The following is a 14,772-nucleotide window of genomic DNA, read 5'->3' as shown; positions in this document are numbered from 1 at the left end:
CACATTGCACTGGAATCTTATGGAAGTGACAGCAACTGTTAGTTAATATCTTGTGCACATTTAGAGGCGCAAGCAAAGACAAATTCTTCTGCTTGAGAAAATCTAATCAGAAAAATGTTCAGGAGCGCAACTTCTTTTGTGTGAAAAGCTGAGCAGAGAAAATGTAATTATTTCATGTAATGGGAATATTTGCATCAAAAGTTACTTACTCATCTGGCAATGAATGCAATCACAGTTTCCAGTCTGATTTAGTCATGATTTAATAATAATAGTAATGATAATGATAATAATAAAAACAAAAATAACAATAATAATAAATGCTTTATTGATCCCAAGTGGGAAATTATTTCATTACAGCAAAATTATTGCAAAGTTGTTATAACCATCCAAGTAGGAATTCTAAAGAGTTACTAGGAATTTCTCACAGCTCTTTTTAACATTACATTCCATTATACAATACAGGTTCATTTGGCTGCTCTGGTGCCCATTGATTAAACTAGTTGACTAGAATTTCATTGTCATGTGGGCATAGCACAAAACTTTTTTACTGCATCTCTATGAACTAACCTGGTACTGCCTGAAAAGCTATGACACCAACCGAGCCACTTTTATCACTGATAGATGCAGCAGGATGGAAGCAGTCTGAAATTTTTGGACAACACACACAAAATGCTGGTAGAACACAGCAAGGCTAGGCAGCTTCTATAGGTAGAAGCGCCTTCGACGTTTCGGGCCGAGACCCTTCGTCAGGACCCTATAGATGCTGCCTGGCCTGCTGTGTTCTACCAGCATTTTGTGTATGTTGTTTGAATTTCCAGCATCTGCAGATTTCCTCGTGTTTGAACTTCTTGGAAATATTTTGCAGATCCGATGGAGAGGGTAAGTGAGTTAACATTTAAGATTTATGTATTTGTTACGTGTACATTGAAACATACTACAGTGAAATGTGTCAGTTGTGTTAACAATTAACGTACTGGAAGGTGTGCTGGGGCAACCCACAGATGTTGCCACACGTTCTGCTGTCAACCTAGCATGTCAGTAGTGTTCAAGGCAGGCAACAAGCAACAAACAACAAAAACAAGCCCCGTTCTTCTCTCGCACCCACACGTAAACACAGTCCTTTAACCCACCAGCAGACAAGGACTTGGGCTTCACCCTCCACAGTGGACTTTCAGAGATATTCAGACTTGGCTCTGGTCACTGAGCCTCAATCTCCAAACTTCTGACCGATGCTCAGGCCGCGATCCTCAGGATCGACTCATACTTCAGGTGAACGACCAGAATTGGGGTAAGTTAGAAATGAAACTGCGTTTAAATTACAGAGCCAGCAAGAAGATGAAGAGGGAATGAAAGGGAAGCTCCCTCATGTTCTGGAGACCGGAAGAGATTGAATTGATGGTAGCCGCATGAGGGACTGGAAAAGATCATGAAAAGGGAGGTATAAATCAGAAGAAGAGAGGAGAAAACAAAATGTTGAAATTGTGTATTATAAATCTAGAATGGCTGATTATCTGACATTGTTGAATTTTATGTTGAATTCTGAAAGCTCTATATGGTTCTACAGTGCAAGTTAGGAGCTGAGTGACTCCCACTTGAGATTGCATTGACTGAAAAAGTGCAGCAAGTTTTGTATTAACGTAGATATATGTCATGGTCGGCATGGATGAGCTGGACTGAGAGTATCTGTCTTGGAGAAGTCCTGATGAAGAGACTTGGCATGAAACAACGACTCTTTATTCCTTTCTGTTGATGCCGTCTGGCCTGCTGAGTTCCTCCAGCATTTTGTGTGTGTTGCTATGGATTTCTGCAGAACCTCGTGTGTTCATGAGCTGTCTTTGTGCCGCACGACACTATAAATCATAGCATTAGAGCCAAGCCACCCACGATTATAATTAGGACGTGAAAATCAGAAATTTTTCAAAAAAACACAGAAAATACTATTTTATAAAGGAACAGAAAGTACTAGCCACAGTAGTGTAGTAATTAGCGTGATGCTATTACAGCTCAGGATGTCGGATTTCGGAGTTTAATTCTGATGTCATCTGTACATCCTCCTAGTGGAATTCACGGACTTTCTCTGGGTGTTCCGGTTTCCTCCCATGATCCAAAGAAGTACTGGGTGGATTAATTTACTATTGTAAATTGTCCAGTGCTTAGTGTAGGGTTAAATTGGGGTTGTCAGGGGCTGTCTGGGAGATGTGGCTTGAAGGGCCAGAAAGGCCTATTTTACAAATAAATAAATGCTCAGCAGGACAGACGGTCTCTGTACGAGGAGAAATAAAGTGAACACTTCAGATCAACAACCTTTCATCAAAACTGGAAAAGAGAGAATATGTTTATATTGTAACACACAAAATGCTGGAGGAACTCAGCAGGTCAGGCAGCATCTATCGAAATGAATAAACAGTCGACGCTTCGAGCCGAGACCCTTCTTCGGGACTGAGAAGAAAAGGCGAAGATGCCAGAATAAAAAGCAATGGGGGGATGGGAACGGGGGCCAGCTGGCAGGTGATAGGTGAAATCAGGTGGGTCAAGGGTTGCAGAAGAAGGATTCAGATAGGACAGGTGAGTGGACCGTAGGAGAAAGGGAAGGAGGGGGGGCCCAGGGGAAGTAATAGGCAGGTAAGAAGAGGTAATAGGACAGATTAGGGAATAGGGGAATGGAGAGTCAGGGAAAGTTTATATTTCAGAGACGTGGAGAAGAAAGAAAGTGCTTGTGAGTAGGGTACAGAAATCAGGAAAGGCATTCTTACACACACTGAAGAATTTTGAAAGAATTTTTCCAAAAGATTGCGGATGCTGATTTAATTTTGTCTTTCAAGGATGTGATTGAATAATTGTTCTTTGGTAATGGAACCAGGGTTGGCAAATGAGGTGGAAATAGAGCATAATCATCCATGTCACAATGGTACAGTAGAATCGAGAGACCGAATGGCCTGCAGATATTTCAAAAGCATTTTCTTATCCTTTCCTAATGGTGAGACACCTTGCCAACAGTTAGATAATGCATCTCATTTTGCATGAACTGCCAGGGACTCTGTGACACAGTTGGCCACTATATCACATGTGATAAACGGACATACATATCCTTGCTGATGAAGCCAGCTTGGGACTTAAAGCAACAAAAATAAATGATTCAAACAACTTTGTGGGACTATGACCATAATAAATATGAGCAATTTAAGTAAAATGATGCTCCAGTAGCACCCCTGATTTTCAATGCAAATCTCTGTTATTAAGCTCTGTTCCTTAATTTGTAGTGCCCACACTATATGAGTTGACATATTGGATACAAGTAAGAGTTGCTGCTTTGATCCATCAGTTATTGTAATGCTGTCACAGTATTGTTTAACTTTGACTAAATATGGCTACACCCAGGCAACATATTTTCAAGAACAGTAATGATCAAATGAGAAGCAGAACACCTGTAAAGCTGGTCTTGCATAATAACGACAGAACTATTCTCATTATAACTAATTTAACACAAAATTGCTGGGGCAACTATATCAAAGAATGAATGTCTTTCTCTGTGTTGAAATATGGCTTAACGACTGGATCTTAATGCTTTAAAAATCAAATTAAAATAATTATGACTGAATTCAAAATTGTTTTTCTTTCTTACCTCTACCTTAATTTTAATTTTGAGGAGTGAAACAACAGACACTAATGATGTCATCTGGTTGCCAGGTCTTACAAAGTGGGAGCTACATTAACATCAGCTGTTTCATTAACCCAGACTGCTTCAGGAGGTGTCACTTCAGCAAAGAGATCCATTCATCTTCCTAATGCTATTGCATTCAATGGCTCTTTTAAGTTAGTCCTCCAAAATGTGTAAGCAGCACTGTCATGGCAACACCATTATTCTAAATCTGTTGCAGAAATAAGGAAGGATATATACAGCAACACACACAAAATACTGGAGGAACTCAGCAAGTCAGGTTGTGGAGAAGAAATAAACTGTTGATGTTTCAAGCCGAGATCCTTCTTCAAGACTGAGAAAGAAGAGGGAAGATGCCAGAATAAAAAGGCGGGGAGAGGGGGAGGGAAGGGAGGATAGCTATAAGGTGATAGACAAAGCCAGGTGGGTGGGAAAGGTCAAGGGTTAGAGAGGAAGAAATCTGATTGGAGAGGAGAGTGGGCCATAGGAGAAAGGGACATCTTTGTTTTATATTCTAGCATTGAAATAAATGCTAACAATGTATTTGCTTTCAGTACCACGGACAACCTGCAAATTAACCTTTATGGAATCCTACATAAGAACCTCAAAGTCCCTTTGCACCTCTAATTTTTGAATTTTCTCCCCTTTTAGAAAATAGTCTATGCCTTTGTTCCTTCTTCCAAAGTACATGACTTTTCTACACTATATTCCATCTGAAACTTCCTTTCCCATTCTCCCAATCTGTCCGAGTACTTCTGCAGACTCCCTGCTTTCTGAACACTGTCCCTCAACCTGTCTTTGTATCATCTGCAAAACCGGCCACAACACCATCAATTCATTCATCCAAGTCATCGAAAAGTAAATCAGTGAAACGAAGTCCCAACACCAACCTGTGGAGAACACCACTAGACACCAGCAGCCAACCAGAATAGGCCTCCTTCTCATTCTTCATCTTCTGCCAGTCAGCTAATATCTTTATCTTTAGCTAATATGCTAATATCTTTCCTGTAATACCATGTTGTTAAGCTGCCTTATGTGCAGCACCTTGAATTTAGTGATTCGTGTCAGATCATTACCAATGGCTCCACAATTTCTTTTAGCTATGCTACCTCTTTCAGAACTCTGGGGTGTAGCCCATCTGGCCCAGGTGGGGTGTCTACCTTCAGACCTTTCAGCGTTGTAAGTACTTTCTCTTTAGTAATGGCAACTGTCACTTCTGCCCTCTGACCCTCTTGAATTTCTGGCATACTATTAGTGCTTTACACAGTGAAGACTGGCACAAAATACTTACTAAGTTTGTCCACCATTTCTTTGTCCTACTTTAGTATCTCCCCAGCGTTATTTTCCAGTGGTCCAATATCCACTCTCACTTCTCCTTTACTTTTTATATATCTGAAAAATAAATTTGTATCCTTTGTCCTATTATTGGCGAGCATACTTTTAGACAATCTTTTCTCTCCTCGTGGCTTTTTTAGTTGCCTTCTGTTGTTTTTTAAAAGCTTCCTAATCCTCTAACTTGCCACTAATATTTGGAATAGTATATGGTCTCTGTTTTGCTTTTATGCTGTCTTTCACTTTCCTTGTCAGCCACAGTTGCATCATCCTCCTTTAGAATACATCTTCATCTTTGGGATGCATCCATCCTTTGCCTTTCCAATTGCCCCCAGAAACTCTAGCCCTTGCGGTTCTGCCATCATCCCTGGTAGTGCCCCCTTCTAATCAAATTTCACTAGCTCCTAACTCATGCCCCTGTAATTCTCTTTACACAGCAATACAGTTTCCTCTCAAACTGCAAGGTAAATTCTGTCACTGGCTCCTAAAGGTTCCTTTACCTTAAGCACCTTAATCAAATCCAGTTCATTACACAACACTCAATTGAGAATTGCCCTTTTCCCTAGTGAACTTAAACATAGCTGCTCTGAAAAGCCATCTAAATTCCCTCTCTTGAGATGCTGCACCAACCTGATTTCCTCAATCTACCTGCATATTGAAATCCCCCATGACTATCGTAACATTGCCCTTTTGACAAAGCTTTTCTATCTCCCATTGTAATTTGCACCCCTCACCCTAGCTACTGTTTGGACTTCTGCATATAACTCCCATCAGGGTCTTTTTATCCTTGCAGTTTCTTCAACTCTACCCTCAGGGATTCTACATCTTCTGATGCTACGTCCCCACTTTTCTAAGGATTTGATTTCATATTTTACCCACCCTAACTGCCTGTCCTATCGATACAATGTGTACCCTTGGATGTAAGGCTCTCAACTAAAGTCTTCATTCAGCCATGGCTCAGTGATGCCCACAACATCATACCAATCTCTAACTGCACTACAAGATCATCCACCTTATTCCATATACTGTGTGCATTCAAATATAACACCTTCAGTCTTGTTTTTATCATCCTTTTTGATTTTGCCCTCATCTTACACTTCAACTCATCCCACTGACTGAATTTTGCCTTGTCATCTGCCTTTCTCGCAGTCTTACTACACACTACATCAAGCTTTACAGCAACTGCCACATCCTCAGCCTAACATTGCAGTGCCCATCCCCCTGCCAAATTAGTTTAAGCACTCCCCAACAGCTCTAGCAAACCTGCTCCCAATGACATTAGTTCCCCTTGAGTTCAGGGGTAACCCGTCCTTTTTGTGCAGTTCATAAGTTCCCCAGAAGAGATTCCAATGATCCAGAAATATGAACCATGAACCATGCACCAATGTGTGCAACAACTTACTGGTAGTTCAAAAGGCAAAGCATTCGACTAAAAACATTACTAATAACACCTTTTCTGAGTAAATTGTGGTCAAGTACTATCGCTGCAAACAAAGAAGAAGCAAGCAGGGGCAACTTCGATTCGAAGGATGTGGAAGGGCTGTGTGGGCGCATCGCAAAGCCAAAACACAACATGTTCAAAATGGTGTCACAGATGGAGTTGGTTTCGCTGTCACTACTGGAGTGAGTGATTTGGAGAGGTGTTGATGTGGAAGAGTTTCGATGGCCATCCACCTAACCCAAGTGCAAAGTCAGATTGCTCCAAGTACCGAGCTGATTTGGTGAGATTGGGAACAGCTTCAGGCTGTGCAGCTGGAGTATGTCACTGCGCCAGGATCTGGGTCCTAAAGCGGGGCACTACCCAGTGCTTGGACAATCTAAAAGCTGGTCCTGATAGACTGGAAAGCCCAGGGTCAGAATGATTATGTTTGCTATTATGGGAGCTGGAGGGGGGCTTTGGGGCTCTAATGTTTAACTGTCATTCATTCTTTGGGCACTCTGTTTTTGTGGATGGATGTGAAGAAAACGAATTTCAGGATGTATGTTGTATACATTTCTCTGACATTAAATGTAGCTATTGAGTTTCCAAGGAACAAGCATGGCTAGTAATATGCATAAATTATTGCTGGAGAAAGGCCAACAATATCATGATGGAACCCATTCACCCCACCTATGAGCTGTATGTCCCACTTCCATATGGGAAGAGTCTAAACAGCATCCACACCAGGACCATCAGACTCAAAAACAGTTACTTGCCCCAACTGATTAACACCTCCACCCATTACCCAACCCCATCTCCACTACTTTATCATTTCCTGTCAGGGGCATCTTATGTACAGACACTCCAGTGCCTAGTGTCACTTTATGTACCTATGATCAGTCTATGTATAAAAGCTAATCTTATGTATTTAGATTTATTGCGTTTTTAGTGTGTTCTTTATGCTTCCACTTCTTACTGTGTTTTTATGCCACATTGGAATAACAATCATTTCGTTCTCCTTTACACTTGTACTGAAGAATGACAATAAACAATATTGAATTTTGAAATACCCATTTTTCATGTTTGCTCAGGAACTGCCAAGAATATTGCACAAAGAATTACATTTCACTGAAAAATCATCACAATTATGTATAAACAGAGTTAGTTACATTCCAAGACAACAGCCAACAGGCTTGTGTCTATTTGAATGAGTCATATTTTCCTTTGCTGGATATTATAAAGCAGAATGTATAATGACAGCCAATCAGAGCATTTGCACTACAGATATATAAGCGTAAGAAACAGAAGCAGGTGTGGGCCATGTACTTTGTGCCTGCTCCATTGTTCAATGAGATGATAGCTGCTTTCCTACACTAACTTCACATCCCTTGATTCCATTAACATTAAAAAGTCGGTCCCTGTCTTAGACTCATTCTCAAGGATTCTTCACAACTCATATATTTTTAACACGGTTTGTCTTTTTTTGCATGTAGTTTGTCTGTGTGTGCATAAGCTTTTGTAAATTTTATTGTATTTCTTGTCTCCTCTCTAAATGCCTGCAAGAAAAAGATTTCAAGATCATATATGGTAACCTTTATCTATGTAGTTAATAAATTTACTTTGAACTCATCATCACCAATATCATTCATCAGGTACCCCCGCCACCCAGAACGTGCTCTCTTCTCGCTGCTGTCATCAGGAAAAAGGTACAAGAGCCTCAGGACTCACACCACCGGGTTTAGGAAGAGTTACTACCCCTCAACCTTCAGGCTTTTGAACAGACTTCTCTTGCCCCATCATTGAAATGTTCCCACAATCTTGGACTCACTTTCAAGGACTCTTCATCTCACATTCTTGACATTTATTGCACATTTATTTGTAGTATTGTTTCTTCTTTTTGCATTTGCACAGTTCATAGGCTTCTACACTCTAGTTGAAAGCCCTAGTTGGGCATTCTTTCATTGATTTTGTTATAATGATATTTCTATAGATTGGTTGCATTTGCTGACAAGAAAATGAATGCCAGGATTGTATATGGTGACATATGTGCACTTTGATAACAAAATTTAGTTTGAACTTTGAACTCAGCTGCCCTCTTGAACAGAGGATTCCAAATGTTCACTAGCTGGATAAAGACAATCCTTTTCTCCTCAGTCCTGAATGGCCGACTCATTATCTCAAGTCTCACTCAAGAGAATAGGCTGCATTTCTTTACTATATCAACAAACGAGAACCTACAACACCTACTGTATGAGAGATAGTAAGGAGTATGCGCATTCTCCCCAGGAACATGTGGGTTTCCTCTGGGTGCTCCAGTCCTTCCACAGTCAAAAGACGTACTGGTAGTAGCTTAATTGGCCATTGTAAATTGCCTCATGATTAGGCTAGGATTAAATTGTGGGATTGGTGGGCAGCATAGCTCGAAGGGCCTGAATGGCCTGTTCTGCACTGCACCTCAATAAGTAGATAAAATAAATAAATTTTCTCCTTTGCATGTTTCTTGAATGCAACATTTCATTTCAGCGCATGATCAAGCAGTCTTGCAAGTAAACAAGTTTTTTCTTTCTTTATTTGGATCAAGTCACCTATCCACCCTGGTAAATTTTAAAATCTGTATAACCTTCCTCTGAATGAATAAATAACACTACAATGCATGTGTAGAGTGAATTTAATGCTGTAAAAAGCCTGAAGCACTTTACAATGTATTATCTGACATATTTCAACAGTGAGGCCCATAAAGTTATATTAGGGTGAGGACGCAAAACCTTACAGCTGTAGATTTAAATCAGTATCTTAAAGGAGGTTAGGGAGGTGGATAGAAAATTTCCCAGTTCAGAGCTTGGGCTCAACACACTTAAAGCATGACTACCAATTATGGGTGGAAGATGAATGGGTGCCCGAGAGCCCAGATCTGAAGCAGCACAAAACGTGAAGTGGAGGGTGGGGAGTGGTGGGAAGCTGTTGGTGGTGAAGCTGTGTGAGGCTTCAAAGAGACATGAACATAAAAGCATGTAAAGGTCTGAAGAAAGGGATAAGTATTGCAGACTTGAGGCATTACTGGATTGGTTCATTAATCCTTATAGTGAATATGGAGGATTTTACAGAGACAATGTTAATGCTATTTTGCCGGTGCCCATGACAGATGCAGTAAGCAGTATTTTGGCGGGCAAGGATCATGGTGTACAGATGGACTTCAAGCCATAACCTGCGGACACTGTATGGGAGATAGGGAGTATCTGTAAGGGTCTAGAGGGGTTCATGAGAATGATTCTGGGAATGAAAAGGTTAAAATATGAGCAGTGTTTGACTGCTCTGGGCCTGTACCCACTGGAGTTTTGAAGAATAAGAGGGGATCATATTGAAGTATATTTAAATATTAAAAGGGCTAAATAGAGTGGATGTAGAGAGGATGTTTCCTGTAGTGGCTGAGTCTAGGACAAGAGAACACAGACTCAGAATAATAGATGTACATAGATTTAGAACAAAGATGAGAAGGAATTTCTTTAGCCAGAGGATGGTGAATCGATTGAATTCATTGGCACAGACAGCTGTGGAGGCCAAGTCATTAAGATTACATAAAGGTAATAGGTTCTTAGTTTGGGGAGAGGAGATTATGCGGGAAAAGGTAGGAAATGGGGTTGAGAGTAATAACAAATCAGCCATGATGGAATGCCGAGCAGATTTGATGGGGTAAGTGAGCTAATGCTGCTCGTATGTCTTACGATGTCACAACCACGGATCCAGGAGCGCAGTAGATACGGCAATTGCGCTTGAGAATTTGCACGTGTCAGGCAATTATTATTTAATTGTTATGGTATTTAACTACATTCTTGTTGTCGTAGTGCTTGTCGAGACTTGGACAGAACATAGCAAAGCTTCACTGCTGTTTTGCCTTCGACCTTCCCTGAGCCATTGGACTTTCAAAATCAACTGACTCTGGAGACTAGCGGTATTCATTTAAAGTTTAGACATTCTTTCTGGCCGCACTGTAGGCTTTGTTTCCCTTTTGAGAGTTTTAGTTAACGGCCCTCTTTGGCCCAGCATTTATTGTTTTATTTTCCTTTTTTTGAATGAAAGCCTGGGGAATATCGACCTGCGTCAGTGTCTCTCACTCCACACGTGGGCCATATCCGAACCGTGGTGACATATGATCTTAGGTGTTGTCTGAGAAGAGCCAGGTATGTGGGATCCTTGATGATAATATTTCAGGGCTGAGTTGATGACGATGACAGTATAGGTTAGGCAGTGGTGTGTCCAGCAGTCATGGGTGCCTGTTAAGCTGTGTGGCTGATGTGGAGGTCCTTGTCATCCATCACTTGAATGATGATCTAATCTAGTAGGTTCTGAGTTTGGATTGATGGTATTGTCATCATGTTTTGAGCTTGTCTCTCTAACAAAACAAGATATTTATTATGATGTGATTGTGTGTAAAGAATTCATCAGTGGAAGAATCACTTAGGAATCAGTCTTCCTTCCTCTGTCCATGTTGATCACATCTTCTCAAAGCATGGTTTCCCTTATTATCCCAGTGTTGAAGTCAGCCAGGAGGATCAGAAGGCCTTCTCTCAGGGTTGTGGACCAAGATTTTTTTTGAAGATCAGAGTAGAAGTCCTCCTTGTCATCATCCAAAGCTTCAGGAATTGAGATGTTAGCACTTGTAACTGTTTTCGACCATAAGACATAGGAGCAGGGCCATTCAGCCCAATGAGTCTACTCCATTCCATCATGGTTGATTTATTATCCCTCTCAACCCCATTCTCTCATGTTCTCCCTGGAGCCTTTGACTGCCTACTAATTCAGAACTTATCAAGTTGTACTTTAAATATACCCAGTGACTTGGCCTCCACATCCATCTCACAATGTTCCAAGTGTGGTCTGACTAGTGCCTTATAAAGCCTCAGTTTTACATCCTTGCTTTTATATTCTAGTTCTCTCAAAATGATTGCAACATTGCATGTGCCTTCCCCAACACCGAGTCAACCCCCAAGCGAACCTTTGTGGAATCCTGCACAAGGAATTCCAACTCCATTTGTCCCTCTGATTTCTGAATTTCCACCCCACTTAGAAAATAAGATTTCATGTTGTTTCGGCGTTGAAATGAAGCAAAGGTGAGTCAATTCAGAAGGGCGTGTGCCGAGTCAGAATCAGCTCATTCTCGATAGCAAAATTCATTTGATAAAGCTGCCATTCCTCTTCCACTGTGGCCAATGCTTTGTTCTTTCAATTGGTCAGGCCCTGCTCATCATGTCTCACTTGGTGTCAATGCGAAAGGTGCTCAAGTGGAATTGCATTCAGCTCTTTCACTATTGGGATTATCTATGAGTTTGCCAAAGTAAGGTCTTGATCCAGCAACAAGAGATTAGCTTCACCATTAAATGCAACATACTGCAGTCAGCAATGTCAATTTACCTAATTAAGGTGAAAGCATTTTTCTGCTGTAAATGTGGTTAATTCTCTTGCCAAGGTCAGGCTTTGAATGACTTTTCCACACGTCTTTAAATGTAAATACGATATAATTGTACATCTATGTTCTTCACAATGGAGAAAATAATGAGCTTATTGTGTTCAGCACATTTCTTTGCCAGAATCAGGCTTAGCGAGATAAGAGGATGCAGTTGCCCCTAGCAAAATGCCACTGTCAGAGCTCACTAATTTCCATTTGAAACTGCTTTATTTCAATTATTTTCTATATTAAATAACAGGATCAAATTTAATATCATTGGCATATGTTGTGAAATTTGTGGCTTTGTAGCAACACTTTGCAATACATAATAATAAAAACCATTAACTGCAATAAGTTTATATAAAATAAATTACATACATATTGCAAAAAGAGAGGTAAAATACTGAGGTAGTGTACATGGGTTCATGACCATCTGAAACATGATGGAGGAGGGGAAGAAAATATTCCTAAAATACTGAGGAGTGTATCTTCAGGCTCTTGTACATCCTCCCTATTGGCACCAAGAGAAGAGGACATGTCCTGGGTGATAGGGTCCTTAATGACAGATTATGCCTTTTTGAGGCATCAACTTTTGAAGGTGCCCTGGAGGCTAGTGCCCATGGTGGAGCTGGCTGAGTTCACGTCTTTCTGCAGCTTTACCTGATCCTGTGCAGTGGTAATTAAAGTTTCAGTGTAAGACTCTCCCAGATGTAAAAGATTATTTTCAAGAAAGGCAAGAGAAGTTGGCACTGACTAGAGGGGCTGAAGGGCCAGTTTCTGTGCTGTAGTGTTAAATGACTCTAAGTCCATCCCCAAAATTAATACAACATTAATTTAAAGATTACACATACAGTACATTAATGTATCTGGACTTTGTGGAATTTGTATGATTTGTACTCACTTGGGTTGTGTTCAAATTCTATTCAAATTCCTTTCTTTGTAATAATTGGTGCAAGCTAAGATTCAAAAAGAATTTCCCACTTTTCCTGTCACTTTTCCTTCATTTCAACAATGGCTGCATTTTACCTCAGGCCACAAATGATTTTGGTCATGAACGACATTACATAGATTGTGAGGTATTAACTCAATGTCTCTCAGTATAGATGCTGACTGACCTACTGAGCATTTCCATCAAATTGTTTTATTTAAAATATGGCATGCAATCCTTTATTTAGTGTTAACCAAAGGTTTTCATATCTTGAATTGTTTAAGTGACATTGCATCAGGTTTCGTATTCTAAGGGCAGATTGGACGATTTCGATTGGCTATATTACCCTACTATAGCGGGCGCGGAGCCAATAAAATGCCTGCGTTCTATCCCCTAAGGGAAGATATCCATTTATTTAATGTTTTCATGGCCGTGTCATAACATTAAATGATTATGGCATCGCAGCTAATATTTTTAGCTGCTGTCGTCTATAATGTAAGTTTTTTTGTGTAAATGGAAAACACCCCCGCCCCTTCACCGTAACTTCCTTTTACCCCTTAGTCTCTCCACGCGTTCATCCTGATCACGAGCTTTCCGTATATTCCTTCTTTTGCCGGTAAACCTTAGCTGTCATCAAAGATCATCCAGGCTAAAACTTGATCTGTTTTGCTCATGTCGGCAGACTGGCTGAATATTTGTAGTATTTACTGTTCGTGGCTGGGGTTTTTTTTTTGGTCTGCCGTATCTAAATGCCATTTCCATTGAAAACACGCGGGAAAAGAAATTGCACTCATTTCGACATTGCTGCTGCCCAGGCCTGGTGACGGGTATTTCCCGGCCCTCGCCGCTTCCTGAAAACACATTCCTTCCAATGTGTCTATTAAAGGAGTTTTGATCTCATGCTTCCGAACCCAAAGTCTGTGCTCTGTCATCAGTTTAATTACTTCCCGCACAAAGCTGCTTCGATTTATAATTAAACCTCTCGGTCCAAATTCCAGATTGAGAATAGATGCACCGCTTTTGTTTTTCTTTGTGCTTGGTTTCCTTCGCAATTCTGGTTTAGTGTTACTGTCCAGCAGACCTACCGATCTTCTCGTGCTCCGATCGCAGACGGAAGAGGGCGACTGTTAACACGCTTTACCCCGACTCCCACATTATTCGAAATGCTCCTTGCGAACGTCGTGGCAGAAACGTGTCTGGGCAAACCACTCATCTTCTAACTGGTTTTACAAGCAGCGCCTAGAATCTTAAACTTTCAATCTGTCTGGAAAATTCTGCGTTCACCACCGCACGTTGTGTGAAATCCTGTAGATCCACCCTCCCACCCCACCCCCTCATTTCAGGCGCGATTCTTGTTTAAAAGTTTTACCTTTAAGATTATTTTCCACTACTTGATCCTAGGATTAAGATTGTTCTGTTTGGTGAAGCCGTCCTGTTCTGATTTACATATAAAAACTAGAAACTGATAGTCTATTTATTAGAACCACATGTAAAAATGTCTAACTCGGATAGTGCTTAAGATATGAAAATTAGTGTGGAAGTATATTGGTACTACAGTACTCTGTGCGTCGCATAATAAAGGTGTATCAGGGCTTACCACATACAATCCACATTTCCTCCAATGTTCTGCAAAGCTATATATCGTGGCGACCCTTTTGTGATCATGCAAGCTAAGCCGTGTGCATCCAGACCAGTACTTAGCATGGGTGAATAAAACTATAGGCATGGAAACATTATCAGCACAAGATACACCTCCCTATGTCGAAACAGTAGGAATGAAATGCATTTTTTTTACAATAGCAATATCGGTAACATTTAAAATTAATGGAAGCGTATCCGAAGCTAGGAAATATAGAATGGCAGGAACACAGGCTGTCTGCTCCTTGCTGACAGGTCACGTACAACACACCAGATTGATTGACAGACAGAGTGACCAAGCGGCTCACCCTGCGAATTGGAGGAAGGCGGGCGCTACAACATTCTCAATGGAA

The sequence above is a fragment of the Hypanus sabinus genome, chromosome 5 (assembly GCF_030144855.1).
Source record: "Hypanus sabinus isolate sHypSab1 chromosome 5, sHypSab1.hap1, whole genome shotgun sequence".
In the NCBI taxonomy this organism is placed as follows: domain Eukaryota; kingdom Metazoa; phylum Chordata; class Chondrichthyes; order Myliobatiformes; family Dasyatidae; genus Hypanus; species Hypanus sabinus.
This window is presented reverse-complemented; position numbering follows the sequence as displayed.